Source organism: Periplaneta americana, chromosome 3, assembly GCF_040183065.1.
Source record: "Periplaneta americana isolate PAMFEO1 chromosome 3, P.americana_PAMFEO1_priV1, whole genome shotgun sequence".
Taxonomy (NCBI): Eukaryota; Metazoa; Arthropoda; class Insecta; order Blattodea; family Blattidae; genus Periplaneta; species Periplaneta americana.
Genome location: NC_091119.1, coordinates 183,998,174 through 184,024,042, shown reverse-complemented (window position 1 = coordinate 184,024,042; position 25,869 = coordinate 183,998,174). Strand labels below are relative to the sequence as shown.

Below are 25,869 nucleotides of genomic sequence, written 5' to 3'. Positions count from 1 at the left end.
CATACCAATTTTCATTATTGTACAAGGTACAATAATGGAGGAAAAAATATGTTGAATATTTCCAAAAATTGTACTGCTGTAAGCTGTACCTAATCCCTTAACCAGGCTTGCAGAACTGGGCGACAATTGTGGCGTTACGTCACTCATCGGAATACGTCACTCACCCCTTCCTTCCACCCCCGCGTCATTGACTTAGTAGGGGAGGGGATTTGTATTCAGTGTCTGAATTATGTGATTGCGTACGGGCCACAGATACGTCATTAAACGCCGGTGGACTGTGGACGGGAAACCAAACGCCCCTCTCTCGCCATTTCTGTTTCCCTGCCCTTAAGGAACCAGGAGGTTCATTGCCGCCCTCACATAAGTCCCCCATCGATCTATATCCTGAGTCCCTAGCATCATATTCAACCTCCCTCAAATTCATTTTAATACTATCCCCCATCTATAGTGAGAATCGCATAAGAGCTAATCGAGCTTTCAGGTATAACTCCCTGTAAAGTTGATTTGAATAATTTCGAGGGAAAAATTGTTCCGGGGCCGGGTATCGAACCCGGGACCTTTGGTTAAACGACAAACACTCTACCAACTGAGCTACCCAGGAACTCTACCAGACATCGATCCAATTTTTTCCCACTAATCCACAGAACTCAAAGTGGGCTGACAACCGTCTAGCAACAAACATTGAGTGCATACAAACTCTGTCTTATTTGTGTAAAGAGTATTCTTGTAGTTAATATCATAATTATAATATTTTTAATGTTAGAAAGTAGTTTATGTAAAATATTAGTTTTGGGAACTAATGAAAAGATATAATCTTTTCTCTGCTAATTTTGAATATGATTTAAGGAAAATTATTGCTCTATCTACTGCAAGTCAGTTGGGTCTAATGATAAGTATTTTATCTATAGGTTTTTCTGTTTTGGCTTTTTTTCTGTGACTTGAATTGTTTTCTGTTGACGAACAGTGACGTGTATTATGTAAATCGAGCTTTCAGGTTTAACTCCTTGTAAAGTTGATTTGAATAATTTCGAGGGCCGGGTATCGATATTTAGTAGTAGTATTTATTTATTTAACCTGGTAGAGATAAGGCCGTCAGGCCTTCTCTGCCCCTTTACCAGGAGATTCCAACTACAATATCAACAATAAAATTACAATTAGTATTAAATTTACAATTACAGTTACAAATAATATTACAGTTAGTATTAAATTTACAATTACAATAAAATGAAAGTACGAAAAGATTACCTGAATAATTAAAGCTAGATAATTTATCATAGAGAAACAAAGAATATTTTATATTTACTGAATTACAAATTAAATCTAGAATAACAAAATTGTATAGTGATGAAATTACTGAATATTGAAATATTTTGTCATAGATTAAAGAAACTATTTACAAGTAATCAATTACTGACCAAGTGCCTAGTAAGTTTTCGTTTGAATTCAATTTTATTTCGACAGTCCCTGATGCTAGCAGGTAGCGAATTCCAGAGTCTTGGCAGGGCTATTGTGAAAGAAGATGAATATGAGGAGGTGCGATGGGATGGTATTGTTAGTATTAGGTTATATAGAGGGAAAAAATTGGATCGGTATCTGGTAGAGTTCCTGGGTAGCTCAGTTGATAGTGCGTTGGTACGTTTAACCAAAGATGCCGGGTTCGATACCCAATTCATGCACTACATGAGGATTGTCAGTATCCTAACACCTTGAGTTCTGAGAATTCACAAACGCACTTAACTTGTGACCACTCCGTTGTCCGCGCACGCCATCCCCACCACTCGGGAATTTTAGACCTACCGTACTAATGAAACTGAACGCCCACCCGCGTTGCTACAGCTTACCGAAGAGACTGCGAGAAATCTGTTTCCCGATCTCCCCTGCATAGTGCGGTAACTTTTCGCTGCCTCTTTCTGTAGAACACCCCAAGTATTTGAAGCTGTCCACTGCCTGATAACATGTGCTGCTGCCATGAAGTCAAGAGCATGAAAACAATGGCAAAGGAAGCTTTAATAGAGAAAGGAGCATTTTCGCCTGACCTCTCGAAACACTAAGGAAGAGATTAGTGAAGTGCTTTATGTGGAGTGTGGCATTATATGGGGCAGAAACATTGACATTACGAAGAAGTGAATAGAAATGACTAAAAGCATTTGAAATGTAGTCATGGAGAAGAATAGAGCGTGCGATATCGACAGATAAAATAAGAAATGAAGCTGTGGTAGAAAGAGGAGGTGAAGGAAGAATAATGCTGAAATTGATCAGGAAGAGAGAACGAAACTGGATGTGTCACTAGCTAAGAAGAAACTGCCTAATGAAAGATTCACTGAAAGGAATGATGAACGTAAGAAAAGTTCGGGGCAGAAGAATATTTCAGATGTTAAAGAACATTAAGGTATATGAAAAATACGAAAGATTTGAGAGTTCAGGGTTTCCAGTGAAAGAACTGCGCTTGGGCAGAAAACTATGAAATTATTATTACCATTATTATTATTATTATTATTATTATTATTATTATTATCATCATTGTTATTACTATTATTATCTCATTATTATTATCATCATTATCATTATCATTATCATTATTATTATTATTATTATTATAACTATTTCTTACCAATGTTTATTATTGTCACACTAACATTACTTATCCAACTTTCATTATTTACTTTTATGTTGTTTTATGGTCTAGATATTAATGTAATAACTATGTAAGCAATTGTATTCAATTAGAATTAGAGTCTGGCTGGGCGGAAGAGAAGGCCTACTGGCCTTAGCTCTGCCAGATTAAATAAATAAATTATTATTATAAATAAATAATTATTATTATTATTATTATTATTATTATTATTATTATTATTATTATTATTATTATTATTATTATTATTATTATTATTGTTTATGAAATCAATTAATAGACTGTAAACTCTTGAGCAAAATCTGTCAAGAGACATAACCGTGGTGTTCAACTGCTGAAGTGAACTGAACACACTGTAATCCAGCAGTTCTCATACGTCACTCCGATACTTATCTAGGTATATGAATACGCGTCGTGTCTCGTATCACTGCCCTCTGGTGACCTCATTAGTAACTACTATCGCCATCCCATGTTATGCTTAACAAATATTTGTAGGTTAATTTATAAAGTCAGTAAATTTGTCAGATATGGCTACAAAGCCCTCACATTACGTTTAATTTAATTAGGTTATAACGCAGTACCGGTACAGCTCTTTATATACTACTTCTATATCTTAAGTCAATATTGTCACAGTATCCTCGTTAATCAAGTTGTCTTATTTATTCACCTCTTTATGTGCTCACTTGTTTAATCAGGTATTTAATCAATGTAACGTAATTTTATTCTAAAATGTAAATATTACCGAGTTTCTTTGAAATTAGGGATTTTTTTTAATTGCGAAGAAAAATATAATCAAAAAAATTTCTCGTCTTAGTATAGATCATTATTATTATTATTATTATTATTATTATTATTATTATTATTAATGGATTTATGTAACCTGCCCCAGAGTTAAGGCTGTAAGGCCTTATTATTACTACTACTACTACTACTACTACTACTACTACTACTACTACTACTACTACTACTACTACATTATTATTATATTATTATTATTTATATTATTATTATTATTATTATTATTATTACTAATATTATTATGTTATTGTTATGTCCTAGTCTATTATTGGCTAATCGCTGTCGGCTAGCACGAATAAATATAAATAAAATTAATATGTCCACATCTGTGGAGTAACGGTCAGCGCGTCTGGCCGCGAAACCAGGTGGCCCGGGTTCGATTCCCGGTCGGGGCAAGTTATCTGGTTGAGGTTTTTTCCGGGGTTTTCCCCTCAACCCAATATGAGCAAATGTTAAGTAACTTTCGGTGCTGGACCCCGGACTCATTTCACCGGCATTATCACCTTCATCTCATTCAGACGCTAAATAACCTAAGATGTTGATAAAGAGTCGTAAAATAACCTAAAAAAATTATTATGTACAGTAATCTCACAAAGGAGTTTGCAGTGAAAGACCTGCCGTTTGGCAGAACACTATGAATGAATGAATTATGTGAGGTGAAGAATAAAATGCGTGCAGTTCTGCGTTATGTAACTTCCTCCATTCTCCTGTAACTTCATCCCTCTTAGCCCCAAATATTTTCCTAAGCACTTTATTCTCAAACACCCTTAACCTCTGTTCCTCTCTCAAAGTGAGAGTACAAGTTTCACAACCATACAAAACAGCCTGTAATATAACTGTTTTATAATACCTTACAGATTTTTTGAAAGCGGACTGGATGACGAAAGCTTCCCAACCGAATAATAACAGGCATATCCCATATTTATTCTGCGTTTAATTTATATTCGTTACTGTTGCTTCAAGATAGTTGAACTTTTCCAACTTTTCAAAGGATAAATTTCCAATTTTTATATTTCCATTTCGTATTATGTTCCGGTTACGAAAGAATAATATACTCTGTCTTTTCGGTATTTACTTCCATTCTGTGAAACAGCAAATTTGTAGGATAATAACTTAATTTTTAAATAAATGTTATGCATTACTTTTGGAGTGACTTTCGTATAATTGAAAATTTCCAGAAATGGTTATGCATTTTCTGTGTCTGATCATACTTAAGATAAGAGTAAATCCTTCCTCAGTTCCTTCCCGTGGCAATATTTAATGCATATATCACGCTATTAAAAAGAAGATTGTCTACGTTTCTGTGCTATTGCATTTTAATATTACTATAATCCTTGTGCCACAATAGTTTCTTACCAGTAATCACATTTCGCTGTAGTGATATGTCCCGTTCATATAAACGTACTTTACTGTGTTACGGTAGGGAGTAGAGTAGATAGCGTGTTAAAGATGATCTACCAATAAACACCATTACTCCGTTTATCATTGCTTTAAACCACAATCAGTACCGACAATGATAAATGCAATTATGAAAACAGTAACAATTACAAAGATAAAGTTGATATTCACGGTACTGACATTTAAAATATGGGTAATTAATAACATATTAACATACAGTAATACCAGAGTCTGACTGGGCGGAAAAAAAGGCCTCCTGGGCTTAGCTCTGCCAGAATGAATGAATGAATGAATGAATGAATGAATGAATGAACGAACGAACGAACGAACGAACCAACGAACGAATGAACGAGCGAATGAATGAACGAACGAACGAACGAATGGACGGACGGACGAACGAATGAACGAGCGAATGAATGAATGAATGAATGAATGAATGAATGAATGAACGGAGGGACGAACGAACGAACCAACGAACGAATGAACGAGCGAATGAATGGACGGACGAACGAAGCAACGAACGAAAAATGAATGAATGAATCAATGAATGAATGAATGAATGAATGGACGGACGGACGAACGAAGCAACGAACGAAGAATGAATGAATGAATGAATGAATGAATGGACGGACGGGCGAACGAACGAACCAACGAACGAATGAACGAGCGAATGAATGAACGAACAAACGAACGAACGAATGAATGGACGGACGAACGAACCAACGAACGAATGAACGAACGAATGAATGGACGGACGGACGGACGAACGAACCAACGAACGAATGAACGAGCGAATGAATGAACGAACGAATGAATGGACGGACGAACGAACCAACGAACGAATGAACGAGCGAATGAATGAACGAATGAACGAGCGAATGAATGAACGAAGGAACGAATGAATGGACGGACGAACGAACCAACGAACGAATGAAAGAGCGAATGAACGAACGAATGAACGAGCGAAAGAAAGAACGAACGAACGAATGAATGAACGGACGAACGAACCAACGAACGAATGAACGAGCGAATGAACGAACGAACGAGCGAATGAACGAACGAACGAATGAATGGACGGACGAACGAACCAACGAACGAATGAACGAGCGAATGAACGAACGAATGAACGAGCGAAAGAACGAACGAACGAATGAATGAACGGACGAACGAACCAACGAATGAACGAGCGAATGAACGAACGAATGAACGAGCGAATGAACGAACGAGCGAAATAACGAACGAATGAATGGACGGACGAACGAACCAACGAACGAATGAACGAGCGAATGAACGAACGAATGAATGGACGGAAGAACGAACCAACGAACGAATGAACGCGTGAACGAATGAATGGACGGACGAACGAACCAACGAATGAATGAACGAGCGAATGAACGAACGAACGAATGGACGGACGAACCAACGAACGAATGAACGAGCGAATGAACGAGCGAATGAACTAACCAACGAATGAATGGACGGACGAACGAACCAACGAACGAACGAACAAACGAACGAACGAATGAATGAATGAATGAATGAATTAATTAATTAATTAATGAACGGACGGACGAACGAACAAACGAACGAACGAACGAATGAATGAACTGGTTTCCATCTCCGTGTGAAAACTCAACTGATAATAATAATAATAATAATAATAATAATAATAATAATAATAATAATAATAATAATAATAATACTTAAGGTTTTTAAGGAACCCGGAAGTTCATTGCCGCCCTCACATAACCTCGCCATCGGTCCCTATCCTGAGCAGGATTAATCCAGTCTATATCATCATATCCCACCTCCCTCAAATCCATTTTTATATTATCCATCCATCTACTTGTCGGCCTCCCCAAAGGTCTTTTTCCCTCCGGTCTCCCAACTAACACTCTATATGCATTTCTGCTACATGCTCTGTCTATCTCAAACGTCTGGTTTAATGTTCCTAATTATGTCAGGTGAAAAATACAACGCGTGCAGTTCTGCATCTGTAACTTTTTCCATTCTCCTGTAACTTCATCCCTCTTAGCCCGAGACATTTTCCTAAGAACTTTATTCTCAAACATCCTTCGCCTTTGTTCCTCTATCAAAGTGAGAGTCCAAGTTTCACAACCATAAAGAACAGCCGACAATATAAGTGTTTTATAAATTCTAACTTTCAGATATTTTGACAGCAGACTACAAAAGCTTCTCAACCGAATAATAACAGGCATTTCCCATAATTTATTCTGCGTCTAATTTCCTCCCGAGTGCCATTTATATTTGTTACTGTTGCTCCAAGATGTTTGAATTTTTGCACCTCTTCGAAGGATAAATCTCAAATTTTTATATTTCCATTCAGAACAATATTCTTGTCACGAGACATAATCATATACTTTTTCTTTTCGAATAATAATAATACACAAAATTTAAAACACCAATAATGTAAATTGTAAACAATTTTAATAGTGACCCCCTTAAAAAAATTCTGCGTATGCCACTGCTTACAGTTCCGCCTTATAGTGTACGAATGACGCAAGTTCAGTTACAAAATCTCCTTCCTCACTTTATAGTAGTACAGGGACATCATTTTATTTTTACTTCAATTTTTATTGTGCCTGAGTTTTTGAATGTACTTTACTCCCACCCCTTCTACTAATGAAGTTCAACCGTCCTCCACACAGATCCAAGACCGCATATAGTAGCCTTACGGTCATAGTAAACAGTACGTTCCAAAAATATGTTCGCGTTTTCCAGTGACGAAAGAGCTTTCAATATTGAATCATTTTCGCACAGGTACTGTCATCCATTTATCTACGTCGTATCCCGGTTTCCCCCACCAGCTTTTATTCGCCAGCTAGTGGCTGGGCTGACTTAGTTCTTTTCAGAGAACATTAATTTCTGTTAGGAATTGGACGTCTACGTAATATTATACAGCTTTTTAAAATAACTTAAATAAAAGGGCCTCGTTAAGTAATTAACTGTCACGTGATTTCCTCCCTTTCTACGACCCTACGACATAACCACGTGGACGGACAGCAGATAGTATGTCTGAGTAATTTTATTTTTCGGATCGGGCAGAAGTGAAGTTTGAATTTACAGTACGTAAGGTACTCTTTTATAGAGTAGGTACAGAATTATTCATATTTCAACATGAGTTACTAGTACGAAGGACGAAACTGGTAATTTGGATTAGGTACAATAGTCTATAGTGCGATAATATGCACATTAGAACTGAAGCCTGTATCGAAATGAACGGCCACCATTTTAAAAAATGTGTTTAAATATCCATATTATGATTATTTTTCATTTTAACTTCATTCTCTATATTGTACGCTGATGTGCTGTAGACAGTATAATATACACTGCATAATGAATAGTCCACATGGACAGCTCAGTTCGTGAGTAAAAACACTAATTTTTAATACTGTACTGTATTTTGATTAAACAAAAACCTAATGAAAATTATCAAACTCAAAAGCGCGATATTTCCTAGTTTACGTAAATGGATGAACTACTTTTCTTCCCTCCTATACCTAGTAAAGCGATTTGTTTGTATATTACGCCAGTATCATCGAACTCCAGTCGTGGAAGGTGGTAACAAACGGCGTTGATCCAGAGGTATAGCCAACTTAATATTAAAAATGTTAGTAAAAATAAAATAATGTCCCTGTACAAGTTACAAAGTAACCTTTGCAAAACCTTGCAAACCAGCATGGGGTGGAAGTAGACGGGACGTGACGTATTTTTGATGGAAGCACCGCAGTGTACGCCATCTGACCGCGCGCTGGCCTGCCGCTTTCTGGAAGGAAACTCTCTCGTTATATACTACTTATGGAAGAGCCATCTGATTCGTCCCATATGCTCCTATTTTCTTTTGCTATAAACTTCTGGGTTTACGTACGCTTGTTTTATTTTATTTTTCTTTCTTCTTTTTGTGTGCTGTTTTCTAAAGATTAGAGCAGGCAGTGTCCTCCGTCGTAACATCCACGGCATTGTGAACACACAAGTGAGCACGTTACATCCCATTGGTCGTTCCAATTCCCTCTTGTAAAACCTTCGAAAAGGCCAACCGATTCCCTTATTCTAAAATTTCTTTTGTTACTCCAGTTCTGTATTGTATTTGTCCTTGCTTAATATCAGAGTAGATCGTAAAGTAGCATATAGCAATTATTTTACGGAATGCTATTTTGGTTAGGACATTCAAAGTTGGCAGATAGTTAAGCCTGATTCAGACGGTGCTATACTTGTTTTTTTTTTTTTTAAAGATGGGACATGACAGTTAAGTGGCCGAGCTTGGAACTATACTGTTTTCGCTGTAAGAAAAATCCTAATGTAAACACAAGCATGTGGCTGTCATACTCGTGATTGGCTCACATTCGAAACACTCACACGACGCAGGAAAATATAGTCCGTATTTGGAAACTATCATCTTGTATTATTATAAAATAAAAAATTGAATTCTAGTTGTTAAATACAATGAAACAAATAACTTCACTCATATGTAAAACGATATGTAAAAGAAAAGCTACTTTTATATTTTGTTATGTACTATGAACGCCGATGAATACAAACAGTAATACCGAGGTAGTCTGTTCTTGTAACAAGCTGGCGTCCCTTGAGCTTGTCGTTCACGTTAGCAAGTGGTACTGAAGTATGGCTTCTGCATCCTCGGTGTGTGTGGCTATCAGTGGCGTAGCATGAACTTTTGAGCAGGGGAAGCTAACTCAAGTTGTCTTTCATGTACATATGAGAAAACGTATTACAAAAATATAGTCTTAAAATAAATAGTAGTCAATGTCAAGTCAGCAGTCCGAAGATTGGTTGGAACCTCGTAAGTAACACCAATAGGCATGACCTCAAATGGTACATAATAAAATATGATTTCATATCTCTAACAAATAGACACGGTCATTTGTTTTTTAAATCGCACTTTTGTTCGTAAGTCAGTCTTGATAATAGAATTGTCCTAAAAATTCAAGTACATTTCACTCATTATTTTTATATCAGCCACAGTGCACACTAACACTTCAACTGAACACAACTCACGAAAGGAATAACTCGGAAACTACATTATTTTCAATGTAAAAGCTAGCTTCTTGCGAGCCTTGCGACCAGGGTAGTTTAGTTAGAAAAGGATGGAAAATCTGCGGGGTGGGTTACACAGAAGAATGAGTGAAAGAAACCAGTCTGCTTGGAAGCTGGTGTGTGCAGGCTTCTTGTTTACTGCTGCATCACAAATCATCTTGACCTGCCGCATCACAATATTTAACGCATAAATATAAATTCTATTAAAATTAATAAATAATATTGTTCATAAACTGCAGGTTTACTATGAAATTATTATTAATTGGGGAAGCTTAGCTTTTTAGCTTACATTGACGCTACGCCACTGGTGGCTATTAATCGTAAGAGTGGAAACCCTCTCAAAATCGGAGAAAAACAAATATTCTTAAATGTATATAATAAGTTATGTGAGTTTTAATTAGAGTAATTATAAAGTAAATGTTTCCTAAGCAAACTAATGCATAGTAGTGAGGTTAAGCCTACTTGACGAGTAACGGGAAATGTTTAACATGAAACAGAATGTACAACAGTAGGCGGGAACACGTACTGAGAATATATGGCGCCAAACAGCGGCCAATGAAGCCTCACTTCAGTCACGTGCTATTGTTTATATTAGGATTTTTCTTACAGCGAAAAGATTATACAGTGCAAAGTTGCCAATATGGACTACCACGCTGCCAGCTGATGGAAGCTAGCAGTTGTCGTTAAGATGACTGACGTTAAAACATTCATTGACAATTGACGCGAAGGTAAGAAAACAATACAAAAATCGACAGAGAATCACAGACGAAACGTACCAATGCTAACATTGTGTGCACAATAAATGTCGCCGAGAGGGCTATTAAGCACTCACCACGTGGAAACTAAGTTTAGCAACTCAACTGTTGTTACCATAGCAACAGGCCTACCACGCTATGTGATATTCAGTTGTTTTTTCCGATCGCAACGCTCCTGTCATAGCCCATCTTTCAAAAAAACAAGTAGGCCTATAGTTTCTGTGATGGATTCCAAGGTGGCTGCGCTGATGGCTGCCATGCGTGCTCTCTTGCTGGCTCCCGTGTTGCCTACGGTGATGGCAGTTATTCACATGGGGCTGGCTCTTTTCACAGTTCAAATTGGAAAACCAGCTGCTGTTTCCTCTGTTGCCAACACTCATGGTCAAAAAGAAACTAAACCGTGAGTGGAAAACAACTAAAGTCCTACATTAACAGTAGTAAATGTCGCAATAAAGTAATTATGCCATAAATGCAAAACAGCTAAATTCCGATATTTAATTGTTGTTTCTTAGAAACTAAAGAATTTAGGAAAAAACAGGTTTAGTTGGAAAACAACGAACATGGCGACAGTGGTGATATTATATGATCATCTTTGGATCCAGCCTGCAAACCATCACGAAAAATAGCAAGGAACCTACCCTCGAAATCCAGCAAGCTAGCCATCCAAGGAGCCACCAGAGCGCATTACTTCCGGCTAGTGAGCACGCAGGCTACCCATCAGCGCAGCCACCTTGGAATCCATCACAGAAACACGCACCGACTGAACCGGGCTTTAGTTTGAATCTTGCGCTGCAGACAGCAATGATTCGATCGGATGTCACCCTGGCGGAACGAGCTGTAACTACTGAGTAAAAATGACGCGTTTTCTACCATCGTTCACTTGTGAAGGGCAACGATGTGTAGTCCGTTTATTTTGCGAAAAACGAAAAATTCGAGTGAAATCCACAGGGAAATATTGGAAGTGTATGGCGCTTGATTGTTTGGACCATAGCAACATCTCCAGGTGGTGCAGGTTCTTCGAAGAACTCCGCCGTCGAAGCACATTCCAGCCGACCAGTGACCGCTGCAACACCACTCTCTGTCAGAGGCATCATTAAGGCGGCAACCACCCACCCTCCAGTCCAGGCCTCGCACCGTCTGACTTTCACCTCTTCGGACCAATGAAGAAATTCCTAGAAAGACAACGCTTCAGTTCGGATGAAGAAGTGAAATCAGTCGTGCGCAGGTGGCTATACACCCAAAAAAAAAAAATGGAGTTTTATGAACGAGGTGTACTGAATATGGTGTCATGACAGGAGAAATGTGTCGAGATACTTGGTTCCAGTGTCGAAGAATAGGTAAAACCTGTAGCTTTCTTTTGCATTATTTCATTTTGCTTACCTATGAAATACGTTGCCACAAAAATTACTTATTTATTTATTTATTTATTTATTTATTTATTTATTTATTTATTTATTTATTTATTTATTTATTTATTTATTTATTTATTTATTTATTCACTTACTCATCCACTTACTGACTTATTAATTTATTCATTAATTTCATTTTTTATTTACTTTATTATTTATTTACTTTATTATTTATTTATTTATCTACTTACTGACTTATTCATTTATTTATTAATTTTATTATTTATTTTATTATGTATTTATTTACTTATTTACTTAACAACTTAACTACATACTTACTTAACTATTTATTTACTTAATTACTTATTTTCTTAACTTCTTATTTACTTAACTATTTAAGCACTAATTTATTTAACTACTTAACTATTTAGCTACTTATTTATTCATTCATTCATTCATGCATTCATTCATTCATTTATTTATTTACGTGCCAACCAACAACACAGTAGGATACACATACATAAAGTTAAAACGTAAATTACATTTGGGTGGCGGTAGCGTTGAGGCCAAGGTGTTATGCTACAAGTAAAAGGTCGCCGGTTCGATTCCGGATAGGTTTATAGATAGATGTAATTCTTCCGGCCGCACAATGAATCTGGAGTTTACTCAGCCTCTAACTAAATAATCTCCTCGAGAATCACTCTTTATATTGATTATATATTTAATGAAGAATACTGATTTCATAGCTAAGGTAATTTAAGTAGCATATCCATATTTCTACCTTTTACCGCTGCTACCTGAACGTTTTATCGGACGTTGAAATCGCCGTTCCGCTTTAACAGACTGGAGGCAGGATTCTGTGAGGTATAATGTAACTACTGAGGGTGCTGTGTGCACGAACCCAGACCCCAGGTCATAACTCAGAGCCGCTCGCAGAGTTGGAAACAAGTGAGAGCATGGGAACGGTGCTGGTCCAGCTTTATGTACTGCCGCACAGAGGGAGGGAGAGAGAGAGAGAGAGAGACTCCTTGTTAACCGACAAGTGGATCAGATCCCGGTTTGTTTCTCTTCTCTCCGCTTTCGTTTTTTAAAAAAATGGGAAAACTCTGTATCTTTAGGCCGTGCACATAAATGTCTGTGATTACTGTTTATATTCCAACTGATAGTGCAGATAGAATACACTCCTGTGCCAAAGATTGCCACTCATTTCTTTCGTAGACGACTTCAACATCTTCATTTCGACTATTACACTTTTACTACGTCATACTACTAAAATAATAATAATCCGTGGCGCTACAGTCCGTGAAGGGCCTAAACCGACCAGCCGGCTGCTGGCCTCACACCCACATGCCGAAGCAGAGGTGGACGATCATCCAACCAGAATGGAGGTATCGTGTGGTTAGCACGATAATCCCCCCAGCCGTTATAGCTGGCATTCGCAACCGGATTTCGCTACCTATCGTAGCTCCCCAAGTGCATCACGATGCTGGGTGGGCACCGGTCCCATACACTGGCCAAAATTTCATGAGAAAAATTTTTCCCCCATGAGGACTCGAACCAGCGCGCATTCCGTAACGCGAGTCCAAGGCAGGATGCCTTAGACCGCGACGCCACGATGCGGTACACGTCATACTGCCATTGACCAATAAAACGGTATGGAACGACGTGTTTCAACCAATAATGGCACCTTATCCTACAATTGTATCATCTCTTTAGCATTTGTTTTTACCACCTCACTAGCATTTGTTTTTCTCACCTCCTTAGTATTTCTTTCTTTGTCAACATTGTACTTTCAATAATTGTACCTTTTAAAATGATTCATGTTTATTTAATCATACTTAATTAAAACTCTTTTATCATTTATCTTCTTTATATTATTTAGGTTACGTTAGGGCCTATAGCTTCTGCTGTATTAGAATATGGATAGTCACGTATCAGAGATTGTTTAATATATTATGTTGACTATTATTATTGCGTACCTAGCATTTGTTTATTTTTATCACTACTCTAGCATTTGTTTCTTTCTTTGCTAACATTTCAAACTGCACTGGTCTGGACGTCAAAAAAAAAAAAAAAAAAAAAAAACATAAAATTACAAACCACTCCAGTCGATACACAGCACTTTCAAATATGACTCGCACTGGCATTCAAGAACAAGAATTAATAAAGATCACAGGTCATAATATGAAGAGCACCATTCGGAAATCCTGAATAAGTTGAGGGATACACCATGTACATCACCGAGTTCACTTCTTTTACGCACACGTCCAATATAACATCAATTGAACCACCAACCACTAAAACATTCAAATTTGAAAATTGTACCTACTTTCAATAATTGTTTCTTTTAAAATTATCCATGTTTATTTTTTATTTCATCGTTAATTGAAACGTTTCTTGTTTATTTCATCATCCCTAATTAAAACTTTTCTAACACTTGTTTATATTATTTAGGTTATGTTTGTTATAGCTTCTGCTATATGATATTATGGATAGTCACGTACCAGAGATTGTTTAATACCAAGATTTATTGAAAATCATCTGTCAAGTGACGTTTATTACTGGGATCCGGATGATTGAAGTGGAATGCAAATGTTTTAATAAAAATGAAACTGAATCAACAAAGCCTTCTTGACTAGTAGCCGTCCATAGAGTTCAATGATGATTCCGTAGTTGGCACAACTGATAACAAGAAAACATAATCATAAAACACTACTGCCATCTAGCGTAATGTTAAGATGGTACAATAATACATATGAAGACAGTTGTATTTTCGTAAGCTAATTAATATTTTATTGTATTGGAGTACTTTGTTACTTCTAATCTTTATATACTTTCTTCTATTCGTGTAATAGTCAATTAAATCCCACTAGTAGTTTCATTTTTTGTAGATAAATCAAAACATCTAGTGAGATTACTATACGTGAAACGTATTATAATGCTTTTCACGCGACTTTGTTGATACGTTCCATTTCCTTCATGGCTACTATTCTTTTCTGGACGCATATTATAGGCCTATTTAACTTACCACCAATAACTGCGACTGAGTCTTAACAATACAACTAGGCAACGTTGCTTCAGGGGGTGGGGGGAGTACACCTTTCGCTAGTATAATTTTACTATATGTCAACATTTTTTCCCTCAGAATCTATAAGGTGAGGGTGGGGGCGTCTCGGTGTTGCGTGAGATTCACTCAGGGTAGCCGAGGTACTGTTGTGGTATAGGATGATGTCGGGAATAATACCAAGCCGGCTACTTATATAAAGGGCAGTGTAAACTCCAAAACTATAAGTTTATTGTCGTATTCACTTGGTGAACCCTAGAGTATGTATTTCCGGCTGACTTATAATTCAATCGTTGGTCGCACTTCTGTATCGACTGTATGGCGGCTCTGAATAAGCTCTATCCGATACTATAAATTCAATACTCTGTCCAGTACACTATGATCGAAGCTCCTAAACGTTGACGAGTGGTCTCGCCGATGACAAAGTTCTATCTATCGAGTCTTCGCAGGAAGAAAGACTATTAAGTTGGGCCGCCGACACGAAAAAAACTCAGTGTGTGGGACCGTCGACGCGAAAAAAAAATGTCGCGCCGTCTACACGAAGAAAAGTAGTTATCCTGTCGACACGAAACGAAATATTTATTCTGCCCTGTATGTAGGGCCGTCGACACAAAAAGGAGTAGTGATTGTGCCCTGTATGTAGGGCCGCCGACACGATGAGATGTTGTGATGATCTCCGCTCCCCGTCACCCTCATTTATAAAAACCTATCCTACGCTAAAACTAACTATCCTATTGGTTAAAAACTACGTCACTTAACCGGCCTAAAATCTATTCTCTATTGGTCCAAAGTGACCTCATAAGCTGGACCAAGATCTCTTCTTATTGGGCGCGAAATATGTCATCTCTAAATTTAGACTTTGGACTTCCCATAACATCTAATTAGTTTGTAAATCTCTCAAGAATACCCGTTCTTTGGAAAACCCAAGCTTGGCAGTATCTTTCCCACGGGTCCAGTCCCACTTTAGGATTTTGCGCATCGCCGAGTGTCTATATACAATCCCGCACAAGGTGGCCCTAAATCTGTCCGATGCTGACAAGTGACGAAACACCTGTGTGGGAAGCTAATTCTAACGAAGTCGCCAGAACATCCCCGCGAATACATGTAACAAAAATATGGAGATATCACTTTGCTAATAAATCGGTCTCTCCCTCTCCTAATTCCTGCTTCAAAGGTTCTCCGGAAACAAAAATTTACATCCATAATATACATTATCTGCACATCAATAAATAATTTTAATGGTTTTGAAAACCCAATAGGCTAGTTACTTTTTTTAATTATGAAACATTTTTATTTATGTACAGAAAGTTTAGGGGAGACTGTTGCACCTTTAAACACTTTTCACATTTTATTTTTTTTTTTTTATTTTGGGAAATCAAATTTTTTAAATGAAATAATGCTTGAAATAATTATTGAAGATTCCTTTACAACGTCCTGTATGTATTTTCCTGTTTTACAGATCTATTAAGGATGGAAAAAATAAAATGAAGGGATATGTAATGTGTTCAAAGGTACAACAGGTTCATGTACCTTGGTACATACCCTCTTATATGTTGGAACACTTGGAATATGCGTGGGAATATAGCTGTAAAAACTGACAATCATATTTAAAATGCATTTGCCATCATAAACCAGAGCAGTCTTCTCTGATTCAAATTTTATTTCCTGGAGAAGCAATAACTGCTTGAACAGCTTTCTTCAAGGCATCCGGATCAATTGGGGGCCTCTTAACTCCAGATTTACTTCGTGACATGATTTTAAAATAAAAGAAAAACAAAACTCGATAGTATCGCGTACTTTGGTGCACGTTCCATGGTACAAGATGTTTTGTGTTCAAAGGTACAAGAGGGTGCACTTTTAAACAAATATGGCTACCAAAACTAGAGATTCGAATAAATTACGGAAATTAAAATATGTTATTACTCACCAGATGATAGGGAACACATTGTACTTAATGGATGGTAATAAATACAATCAGGTTTTATGTTAGATAATATATATGATTGAACGAAATGTTTACTTTTGGTACTGAAAAAGATTCTTTCGTTCACAGAACTCACACTTTGCAATAAATCAAACCAAAACTACGACCAGGTCTACTTAGTGGCTTTTCCTACAATCTACTTCAGTTTGAGTGCTCTAGGTATAGCAAAAAATAAAAAACAAAAAATGTTCAAAGGTACACTATGCTAAAGGTACAACAGTCTCCCCTACAATAAAAATGTAAGTAATAGTAATATACGTTACAAGAGCGGTATGTTGACGTTTTCATGTTCGAGGAAAAGATTGAAAAAGCGAAACGTAGTTGAGCCTTTTTAATTTCCGAGAACATGAAAACAAACATACCGCTCGTGTATCGTACATTATTTTGTGCGAAGATCGGTTATTACATACCTGAAAGACGAATTTCTAATTAGTTGCAATGAAATCTCCATGTTGGTTTCTGTTTAATGACGTCAACTTCGGAAACAAAATATCTTTCTTTAACATTGTTGCTATAAAATGTTTTCTGTGTTTACTATACTCCAGCAGGCCGTGATATACGTCTGTCTTTTTTTCCCCCCAGTCTATAAATGCGAACTTAAAACAAACTGTAAGGTTATGTAATGATTTATTTTTCATTTTAATATTTTAACAATATTATTTATATAACATATTGCAGTAATAACATCGGCATCTGGAATCTCGTTGATTTTTTCACGGCTTCCTTAATGTTACTTGTATCAGGAATGCAATAAGTTTAGTGGAGTAGTAGACTTTACTTAATTTTTGCAAATATTTAAAAACAATAATTAACATTGCAATTTAGGTGAAATTGCAGTGGTAAGTTTCCAATTTATAATTATTACTATGTTAAACGTCTCTAAAAATAATATGTTAAAAGCCTAAAGCAGTAAAATGAATGTCGCGCTTAAGCGGTAAGAAGAGGGAAATTGTTATGTGTGTTACGTTGGGAATACTGAATGTGGTATTTCACACTTACCGCGTATTGGTTCTGTGCGGAAAACAAGTAAATACGCACGATCTCGCACAAAAGTAAAATGATGTCCCTGTATTACAGTTCATCTTTAATGGCTTGCGTCCACTGACTACTCGGAAGTCCCTTTTTGGTTGAGGTCCACGAATAGTTAAAACGATATGTTTTCGTTGTGTATTAGAAGATGCCAGATGATAGGGGACACACCGTACTTGAAAGATATTAACAAATACAATCTGGTTTTGTGTTAGAAAACATATATCAATGAACGAAATGTTTACTTTTGGTACTAAAAAAAACTTCTTTTGTCCACAGAACTCACACTTTCCAGTAAATCAAACTGAAACTACGACCAGAGCTACTTAGCTGCTTTCTCTACAATCTACTTCAGTTTCAGTCCTCTAGGTAGCAGAAGAGATAAAAAAAACAAAGAATGTTCAAAGGTACAATATGCTAAAGGTACAACAGTCTCCCCTATATTAAGCATACTAATTTTTTTGTTTCTACAGGAACTTTAGATTCTAAGGAAAAGAATTAGAAATAAAGTAAAATTGAATTAGCGAAAGGTGTATCTCCCCCTAAGTCCGAATGACTCGTATTGTCGCTAAATTTCTGCGCCCTACATGAACTAAGACGCATTACTCCAATGAGTGTTAATACAGATGTAAGAGGTCAACGAACTCAGGTCTGTCTGCCTTAGTGAACTACCTATCTCCCTTTCTGCAAGTTGGTTGCATTGATCAGTGGCTTGAAATTGGTGGTTTTTTAATGAAATTTACACGAAAACCGTCCACGCTATTGAAATACGCGAGAGGGATAAATGATTTTTTATTAGATTTCCTATCGATATTGACAAAAGTTAAGATCCTACTCGCAATAGTTACCGAATAAGAGGGTGTTAAACATTTGAGTATTTTTCTTTTCTTCTGAGAAAACTATGTAGCCTATAGTCGGACCATCGAATCTGTGCCCCCGTAAGATATGCGCACTGAACTCTAATTCCTTCTCAGCCTCGGTAATTCATTTCTCTCCCTGCATTCCTCTCTCTCTCTTTTCTATTTCTCTCCCTTTCTGTCCCCCACTACTCACAATTTTGGCCTTCTTGCGGGACAGTTTACAATATTTGCACTTGCAGTCCAGTGTTGTCAACTCAACATGAATACTGTAGCAGGGAGTGGCGAAAGAAATATTATTAAGCAAGTACGTAATAGCATTTTTCGATGAAGAGAAACAAACAGGCCAATATCTGTTTCCTATAAATCAGGCAACGAAAAGAGCAACTGATATCACAAGTGAGGCTCATTTTATTTCAATTGATTATGTATTAAAATTACTTACTTAACTAATACTAATAATACAACATTTTATGTAATTTATATAGACAGGTCAGAACTCCTAATAAAGAAAATCAGGAGAGGGGAAGTCTGTGCAGGAGATGAAAAGCTAGAATCACCAGGGAAGAACAGATCAAGGGAACTTTTACTTATTGTAGATGATAAGAACCGATGTATTTTAAGAAGAAAGATACAAGAATTTTATACCGTTCAGAAAGAAGTTTCAAGATTGAAGAAATTACTGAAGCTTGCGAGAGAAGTAATAATTTCCAAGGTTGGAGAGAAAAACTACGGAAAGTGAGTCGAGACATGGGATTTCGGTTTAAAAATGTAGAAATACAAGATATATTTTGATTGAAAGAAATGATATTGTAGCATGGAGGACCAGTTATTTATGACACCTTTTTGATGGAAGTTTGGCAACATCCCTATTCGGCAAGGTTCGTAGCCTGCTGTTTAACGTGGTGGGAGGAAAGCGGGTGGAATGGAGTGAGTACAGGCGTTAACTTTTCCAAGAACGACGACAGCGCTGAAGGGGCACAGATCCTATGGTCCGACAATACTTTCCTCCAATACGGTATTACACTTTTGTGCGAGATCGTGCGTATTTGCTTGGTTTCCACACAAAACCAATCCGCGGTAAGTCTAAAATTCCACATTCATTATTCCCAACCTAACACACATAACAATTTCCCTCTTCTTACCGCTTAAGTGACAAATTTATTTTACTGCTTTAGGCTTTGACATATTATTTTTAGAGACGTTCAATATAGTAATAATTATAAATTGGAAACTTACCACTGCAATTTCACCTAAATTGCACTGCTAATTATTGTTTTTAAATATTTGCAAAAATTAAGTAAACTCTACAACTGCACTAAAGTTACTGCATTCGTGATGCATGTAACATTGTTTTAAGTTCGCATTTATAGACTGGGGGAAAAAAAAAGACAGACGTACATCACGGCCTGCTGGAGTATAGTAAACACAGAAAACATTTTAAAGCAACAATGTTGAAGATAGATATTTTTGTTTTGCAAATTTGCCGTCATTGAACAGAAACCAAGATGGAGATTTCATTGCAACTAATTAGAAATTCCTCTTTCAGGTATGTTATGAACGATCTTCGCACAAAATAATGTAGGATACACGAGCGGTATGTTTTCTTTCAATTCTCGGAAATTAAAAAAGCTCAACTACTTTTCGCTTTTTCAAACTTTTCCTCGAACATGAAAACTTCAACATACCACTCTTGTAAGGCATATTACTATTTCGTTACATACAACATAAGCTATTCGCTCTGGAAATCTCAAATCCTCTATCACTTTTTATTAGAGAGAGATTAATCTCCACTTTCACCGAGAATCGAACCCGCTTTTACTGGGTGTAGGTGAAAACATCCCCGATCGAGCCACAGCTGAGGACACCGATAATGGGTAGATGAAAAACAAGTAAGCTCGAGACACGTTAGTCACACATTACAAAAACGTAATTGTCTACTGTAATACACATTCTGTATTCTGGTTCACGCCCTCTTTCTCCTCACGCTTGCAGTAGGTCGAGAGAGTGATAAAAGGAAAGAGACTGAGAGGGGTTGGCACAGTTCAGCGGTTTCCATATCTTCACGGGCTCTGGTGCATACCAGAGGAACACGGTTACCTCGTACATCGCGATGTGGGGTTTTTGTACTTCGTTTCTAACACGTGTTACCGCAAGTGCAGGCACTGCATCTCCTTGATAATTATGGAGGTGGTAGCAATGCAGATGAAACCATTAAGGCGCCCGTATTTTCTTACGCTGTTAGCAAATGTACAGCGATGCAGTGGACAACACTAAAGACAATGTAGGCTACGCCACACAACGAAGACAGGCCAGTGGCTTCAGCTTTCCAGAATTCTTCAGTTTAGATACTTAAGCCAAGTTGTATAAAAGTCACCAACTATAGTTTATTTTAAACTGAACATAAGTAAATAAATCAACGTTAGTTTCTACATACTGTATGTCGTATAAAATTAACGTAACAACAAGTAAACCATTCAATAATAGTACATTATGCAACGAGCCTATAATGGTAGTAATTAAGACGCGAGTATGTTTATGAAACGAGCGCAAGCGAGTTTCATAATTTTCATACGAGCGTCTTAATTACCATTATAGTCAAGTTCCATACGACTTTTTATGCTCGACCATATTTCTAACTTGAAATTATTCGTAAGTATTCATGTTATTCTTATCTGACTGAGGAGCGGAACTGACCTTGTGCAATACCTCGTAAATTGTGAGATGTGCGCAGACGCGAAAGTATTGATTTTTTCCGAGAAACAAACGTCGACATTGACCTTGATATCATCTAGAGAGTAAAATAAACATTAATCTTGATATAACCTTGAAATTGAATTAGACATTGAAAAACGAGATGACAAATTGAATTTAATTTAATATTATTTACAATTAACGCTAATTATTATAGTAACAGAACTAGTTGTCTTTCGATTGCATATCCGAGAATAATCCATACTTGCGCTTTCATATTGCTACAATGGTATTTTCTGATTGCTGGAACACCTGAACTTTAATGAATAGTGTACTTTAATGAGGTCCATTAAAGGGCTGTAACCAGGTGTATAATTACTACATTTCGGCATGGTCGAGCATAAAATAAGTTATATCGCTGATAATAAAACAAAAACCTAAAAAAATTAAAATTCTAAAAATAAATATAATAAAACAAATTGAAAGATTTATTACTAACTGATATTTTCAGTAAAATAAATATGGCAAGATCTTAGTTGTAGTTGTAGTTTTAGTTTTATTTCTGGTGCGGTGGAAGCGAAGGCCTCATGGCCTTAACTATATCAGAATAAATAAATAAACGAGTAAATAAATAATGTGTGTGTGTCTAAATACTATGTCCAACATATCTCATACGTACGAGTGAATGAAAATTGAAATACATAGAATATCGATGCTTGTACTCCTTCAAAGACACTTATAATTGAACTCGGAATTACTAGAGGGCAATCACAGCCATATTTTAATTATTATAATTTTTAAAATTTACTTACTTACTTATGGCTTTTAAAGAACCCGAAGGCTCATTGCCGCCTTCACATAAGCCCGCCATCGGTCCCTATCCTAAGCAAGATTAATACAGTCTCTATCATCATATCCCACCTCCCTCAAATCCATTTTAATATTATCCTGTCATCTACGTCTCTGCCTCCCCAAAGATCTTATTCCCTCCGGGCCTCCCAACTAACACTCTATATGCATTTCTGGATTCGTCTATACGTGCTACATGCCCTGCCTATCTCAAACCTCTGCATTTAATGTTCCTAATTATGTCAGGTGAAGAATACAATGCGTGCAGTTCTGCGTTGTGTAACTTCCTCCATTCTCCTGTAACTTCATCCCTTTTAGACCCAAATATTTTCCTATTAGAAAAAGAGTGAAGATCAAAGTAAACTAGAAATCAAGAAAGGAGTTATAAAAGTGACAATTTTGAGTGAACTAAATTAAGTCATTAGGATTTAAAAGTAGTAGTAAAGATCAAAGTGAACTGGATATCAAGAAAGGAGCTGTAAAAGTGTCAATTTTGAATAAACTAAATTCAGTCATTAGGATTTAAAGGTGCTAGTACAGATCAAAATGAACTGGAAATCAAAAAAAGAGTTGTAAAAGTGTCAATTTTTTAATTAAGTAGTAGGTCATTAAGTTTTAAAGGTGATAATGCGAATCAATTTATATGGGGACAGAAGTAAGAGATTATAGTAAATAGTGAATCAGTGGAAGGGGAAGAATAGGGTACAATAATAAGAGAATATAAGTAAAGAGCGTCTACAAAAACGTATTATTGTAATGAGTGGAATAGTGGCACCGGATACAAAATTATGATGTGCACATTACATTGACACATTGACATTAATTACTGACACGAAATATATATCATATCATATCATATCATATCATATCATATCATATATATATATACGTGGTACAGTCATTAAGTTCTAATACTGAGCGCATAGTGGCGTTGTGGTGCACTATAGCGCATAGGTGGCGCCATGGTATGATGTCTTGTCAGTTAGTCTCTCGACCCAACAAGAGACAGTTGAGTGCATGCACTGTAAGCAGAACTACGGTCTTTGTTGTGACGGTGATTTGAATGCGCGCGTCGGAACTTGAGTATGTTGCAGTTTCAGCAACGGGCAAACGTCACGTTCTGTCAGAAATTAGGCGAAACTGCTATAACCGATCATAACTGGAGACGAAACATGGTGTTTCCTTTACGATCCGCAACTGAAGCGACAATCCGCCACCTGGAAAACGCCATTATTTCCACGACAGAAAAATCCGCAACAAGACAGGTCAAAAGGCAAGGTGATGCTTTCACAGTTTTTTTTTATTCAAATGGAATTGTTCGCATAGAATTCATCCCACAAGGTGCAACTGTAGACAAGATCCTCTACAAAGAGATTCTTGGCCGTTTAAGCAATTCAATTCGTCGTAAGCGTCCTGAGCTTTGGCATAGGAAGAATTAGCTGTTGCTACACGACAACGCCCCTGCACATCGCTCCATCCTTGTCCAAGAGGAACTTGCAAGGCAACAGGTCGCTGTTTTGCCACACCCTCCGTACTCACCTGATCTCGCACCATGCGATTTTTTTTCTCTTTCCCCTCATGAAATCAATCCTGCGAGGGCGTAATTTTTATGCGGCCGAAAAGGTCATGACTGCCACAAGAGAAGCCGTACGGCATCTTCCTGCCAACATGTTTCAGCGGTGCTTCCAGCAGCTACACCAACGTTGGCAGACGTGCATAGCGGCCAACGACGACTATATTGAGGGAGGATGTCGATCTGTTTAAGTGTACGCCGTATCACGCGGCATCTTCTGAGACATCCAGATTCTTGTGGGTGCCCACCCTTCAGGCGTCGGTGTCAGAACTTAATGACTGTACCACGTATAATTTGAATTGGTAATGGAAATTATGGGAAAACGGCTGAACGGATTTTAATAAGTGACCCCTCATTTTGAAGCTTGGAACCCAAAGTTTTTCAGAAATATAGTAGTTTTCAGTGAAATGTCAATTTTCCTACATAATTTTCCTATTTTCCAAAATCCACCTTTCGTCAGTTTTGAGAATTAATTAATTGCATTTCAGAATAAAACAAAACACACACTACAATAAACAATAGACTATTACACGAAGATGGCTCAGATTCTTTCACATCATAATGCCAATATGTCGATCTTCATTTGTGTAATTTTATGATAACGTATAAAAAATAATTTACAGGTGTGATTCTCTGGTCTGTAGTTTTCTGAATACAGCTGTGTATTGGATATTAAGAACTATAAAACTTAAGAATGTTTGATGACATTATTACTCATTATTACCATTAAAAATGAAATATTATTATAGTTAATGCAACACATAATGCTATACTGATAATATGAAAGTGAAACCTTTTGGGGTTTTATGTAAGTAGATGCAGAGAAAGAATATTTTATATTAGATCTTCATTTCTATAATTTACTGAGTAATGGCTATATATATGTTACTGAAAACTATAAAACTTACATAAGGTAACAAAATTGTTATTAAAATGAAATACTTTTATAGTTATTAATCAAGTGGTGTGGGTCTTTTCATATATTTAATGGCAGTATGATAAAGATATTTATATGTCTGTTCTTCTAATTTTCCTTGGTAGTAATTGAGTCATGCTTCCTATTTTAGCTGCGTCTTTAAACTACATCAAAATTAATTTCATATTTTTTTGGTTTAATCGATTAGATTTGTGATCGCTGCCAAGCATATTTTGTTGTAGGGAAAATCGTATGCCATTTCACTTCTTGCAACCGTGATGAGTAAGTTTATTTCCCGCAACCAGCAACGAATGAAACACTGAAACTGCTAACGATTTACGATGGACAATTTTATTTAGGGCGCATATAAGATTCTACAACTCTGACATATCATTCGCCTCATTTTCCGCATCTCAGCAATAAATTCCTCACAACAGCCTAATTACAGAAAATATACGGGATAACATTCATTTTTACACGAATTAATCCAGCAGTATTTGGTAGATCAGTATTGTCTGGAGAAAGCGCGAAAATTACAACTCCTAAGAAAAGACCAAAAGGTATTACTTACTGATAAAATAAGAGGCCTACAAGATTTTGTAGTCTCTTGATCACCTCAGCAAGATCTCTTAGTGGGAAAAAAAAAGATTCTGTCCTCTACATTTCAGGGTAGTTCACGAAACATGCAGCAGCTATATCAAGATGCTAAGTCTTTTGTTCAAACATGACAAACCTTATATTTTCTTAACTTTCACCTAAAATTGCAATGACCTGAAATAGTTACTGCATTACTCACACATGAAAAACTCGCTGATTGTCCTGACATTGTTACTTGCGATTTCGCATTGAAACTCAAGAACTGAAGACGGATAAGTTCAAGGAAAAGTATTTGGCATAA

At 36.8% G+C, this 25,869-nt stretch overlaps 1 protein-coding gene and 1 non-coding gene across 4 annotated transcripts in view; both read right to left on the bottom strand.

Annotated features, from left to right (window-relative positions):
* LOC138696913 (uncharacterized) overlaps positions 1–25,869 on the bottom strand; it is a 2,004,918-nt gene that overhangs the window by 1,746,093 nt on the left and 232,956 nt on the right. The gene's annotated exons all lie outside the window — the stretch shown is intronic.
* Positions 530–601, bottom strand: TRNAK-UUU (transfer RNA lysine (anticodon UUU)). Its single transcript has one exon. It is a non-coding gene; the product is annotated as a tRNA-Lys (tRNA).